Raw genomic sequence first — 4201 nt, forward strand, 5'->3', positions numbered from 1 at the left:
CACCATCTCCAGACTTACACAATTTCTTGTGGCACTATAGTAATATTACCTCTAACCAAGGAATTTATTTTATAGTGACAGAAGTATGGCTTATGGCTTATGGGCTTATGACTCTTCTACTCACTGGTCTTACACACGCACCAATGCCAGTGGCAGCTGGATTGATGGAACAATGGAATGGCCTGTCTGTTATCTGCCAATCAGGAAGCAGCATTGAAAGTTGAGGCATTGCCCAAAAGAATATGGAAAAGGCCTTATTTGGCAAACAATATCTGCACTATTTTCCCAAAGCCAGAGTGCATTGATCTGGGAACAGACATCAGTAGGATGGAACTATGAACGGCTCATCCCTCTAAAAGAACTTTTTACTTCTACACTTACAACCTTGGGCTCTGTGGGTTTGGATACTTATTCCTCAAGAGAGAATGCTTCCACAAGGGAGCACAATTTAATGGTTTCGTGAAATTACAACTGAAAGCATATCATCTGTTAGTTTTATCTCACTGCTGTCACAACACACAATTTATCACCATTTTGTTCTGTAGGTTATAAGTTAAAAATCTCATTGGGCTACAATCTAGAACCTTGTAAGGAGACACACCTCTACAGAAGCTGTAATTCCTAGAGGCCACACACACATTCCCTCAGTCAGCGTTCTCCTCCTCCATTTCAGAGTCAGCAGCACCATGTCTCTCTAGCCCCTCGTCCACAGTCACATCTTCCCCGTCTCTCCTTTTCTGCCTCCCTCTTCCACTTTTAGAACCCTGCGATTACAATGGCCTCTCCCCAATAATCTGGGACATTCGCCCTTTTATAAAGTCAGCTGATCAGCAACTTGAGTTGCACTAGCAACCTTTACCATCTAAACTAACATATTTAAAGATTCTTGAGATTAGGAGGTAGACATCTTTGGGGGTGGCATTATTCTGCCAATCACAGGGTACGGTGGATATTGGAGGCTCCCCACGCTGCTAAAGCAATCCACAGACATGAAGGTCATTTTGCTAGAAACGGTGATTAATCCTTTCTGTCAAGGGGAAATTGCACGACAGACACCAAGATTACTATCTCTGAAATCCAGAGGATTCGCTAGGTCACCTTGTTGTACTTCCAGACTCTGTGGATAAGAGAGAATTGCAGCAACTAATAAATGCAATAAAAATTTCAATCATTCCACCAGATTAAAGATCCAACAAGTCATACACTGGCAGGAGGCCAGAGAAACAGAATGTGCTATGGAAGAGAAAGTTATTGTTGTTGTTATTATTATTATTATTTGCTTAGGCCTGGAAACCAACTACATAAAAGAGGACTACAGCCATGTTTCACGTGAATTAACTATTCACCCCTCTGTTTTTTTCCGACCGTATCAGGAGGTCACAGGTGACCTGAACATATTAATTTAAGTAAAAGGTGAGATTAAGACCCCAGTGGTATCATCCTGTGACGGGATGCTGATGTTTTCCCTTTGTTAGATAAGAATAGTGGCCAATGGGCAAAAGGTGTAGATATTTTTTACTCTGTCTTGAAAGGCTACTTCTTTCCACCTTCTCTCCAACCCACTCTGTGTTGTGAGAATTTGTATCAGTAAACTGCCTGACCCAGGCTCTCACAACGCTGGCATTTGGTTGGATTCAAACAATGGGAGACATCAGCAAGAGGTCAGGGGGGGGAGAAGAGACAAGACAGAATAATTTCTCCCCACTTCTTCTCTGACAAGTAAGCAACTGTGGTTGCACTTCCCCAGCTATGGCCACACATTCAGATAAAACTGCAAATCTCTCTCCCACAACGTAGGCCATCATGGGTTCCAATGACAGTTTCATCCCCTTGCACACCTGGGGTCAGGGATGGGAACAGCTTTCAGCTGGGTTAGACCCTTTGTGCTTCAGCACCCCGTGTGAGGTGCCCGTCTCTTGGATGAAGCACTTGGGCTCTTCCCTTAATCTCTCCGTGTGCCACTGTCCCCCTGCTGAGCACTGAGCGACACACAGGACAAGCCGTATGTTTAATCGTATAAGCCAACCCACGTGGACCTGTATTTTGATCCATTTTCTTCTTTCTCTGGTTAATGACCTTTCCTCTGCTCTAGCTCTTGCTCTTGTGCTGGTTCCCCTCCACCTCTCTCCAGGTGATCCCGTATAATGCACCAAAAGGTTTTTATTTTATACAAAATATGTGAAGGAAAGATAGAGATTTTTCTTTTTATGGGAAATGTGGAATATGATCATTAAGATAAGGATGAGGAATCCTCTGCCTTAGTAGATGAGTCCTGCTTTTTCGATTATGAAGCAAGGTTACAGGAATTCTGGAACTGTCAAGAGAGACTAAATCCTCTCCATAATCTGGTTATCCTTCTGACTACAACTCAAACCTCTGGACCAACTACCTGGGTACTCTGAATAGTAACAATAACGGGCAGATTGAGGAGGGGCATCAGTACTTGAAGAACAGGGCAAAGTTTCTGGGCTTTTTTTCTCTTTTATCTCAGCTTTAACCCAGAGAGGATCCCAGGAAAGTCTCCTGTGCAGTGGGACAAGGGAGCCAAAACACGGAGGGAAGCCCTGACTTTCTCCGTGTAGAAGACGGGGACAGAGGTCACTGGGAGCCAGAGTATATGGGTGGAAGTTTTGAGACACTAACCCAATGGCGATGACTCAATAGTGTTAACAGGCACAAAGGCACCTAAAACCCTGACAGAAAATCCATCTTTCTGACCAGAGAAAGTGGATACTCTGGTCCAAAGAGTACAGGTGCGATTCTTGTATATTTTCCACCTCTTTTCTCTCTCTACTTTGCCCCAAGGAAGTCTCATCAAGACAGAACTATGTGAACAGAATGGGTTGCTGAATCTCTGAGAATAATCCCATCTTTCTAGATAGAGGTCTGGGAAAAGAAGAACCTGGGATCCAGAGAGGAAGGGGGAACATACAAAAAAGAATAAGCCAGAGAAGGTGCTGTCCCAATGTGCTCTGGACTGATGTCAGCCGTAGGCTGAACTCTAAGCTATGAACATATCAACACACTAAATGCATCAGAGCCAGGGCTTTGATAACTGAGCTGACATGGAACTACTGCCCCAAAGAAGTTAGAAAAGACTAAACTTTTAATCTATACACAATGTGAGAATTGCCTCCAAAAAATAACACAGTATTCTCTCGAAATGTTTAACAAGACTCACATTCTTAAAATTAATAATCACAATGTCCAGGATATAATTTAAAATTATTCAACAACAAAGAAACAGGAAATGTGACTAATTCTGGAAGGAAAGAACAGTCAACAGATCCTAACCTCAAGAAGATCTAGATGTTGTAATTTTCAGACAAATCTTTAAATCAGCTATTATATTTCTGTTCTATAGCATAAAAGTGAATACATTAAATGGATAGAAAGATGGAAGTCCCCAGGAGAGAAACAGGAATTTGTAAAGCCAAATGAAAGATAAGAACTAAAATACACCATATCTCTATAAAACATCAGAAAAATAAAGTAAAAATTTACTGGATGTACTAAGCATCCTCTATCATATCCACTATATAGTCGATACCACAGAGGAAAGAGTTAGTAGACCCTAAGATAGGTCAATAGAAATTATTCAGTCTGAAAAGTAAATTTGAAAAATGATATTTTTTTAAGTGGGAGCAGAAACTCAGAGAACTACGGGACAATAATAGAAGGGCTTATATTTGTGACATCAAAATCCTGAAGAAAGAGGAAAAAAGTTGCAAAAAATTATTTGCAAAATTTGGTAAAAGACATAAATATACAAACTCAAAAATGTGGCAGATTTCAAACAGGATTAACTCAGAAAAAAAGAAAGAAAAGAAAAGGGACAGCTCCCTCCAACATATAATAATCAACTTGCTGAAAACTTATTCCAGAGAAGGCTGTAAATTGCATTAAGGGACACAGAGTCTGGGAGATGGTAGAGAAGCATCTTTAGCTTTCTAAATTAAGGAAATGTCAACTAACTAAGAATTTTATATTTAGTGAAAATATCTTTCAGAGAGGATGACATAATGAAGACATTCTCACATAAAGGAAACTAAGAGAATGTGTCACCAGTAGAACTCTGTGAAGGAAATGCTAAGGGCTTTTCTCTAGGCTGAAGAGACTGACAATGGAGAGAAACCTGGAGACTCAGATAGAAGGAAGTCCAACAGAAATGGGAAACATCTAAGTATCTGCAACAATTCCT

Source organism: Otolemur garnettii, unplaced genomic scaffold (assembly GCF_000181295.1).
Source record: "Otolemur garnettii isolate 467f Iridium unplaced genomic scaffold, OtoGar3 scaffold00107, whole genome shotgun sequence".
NCBI lineage: Eukaryota > Metazoa > Chordata > Mammalia > Primates > Galagidae > Otolemur > Otolemur garnettii.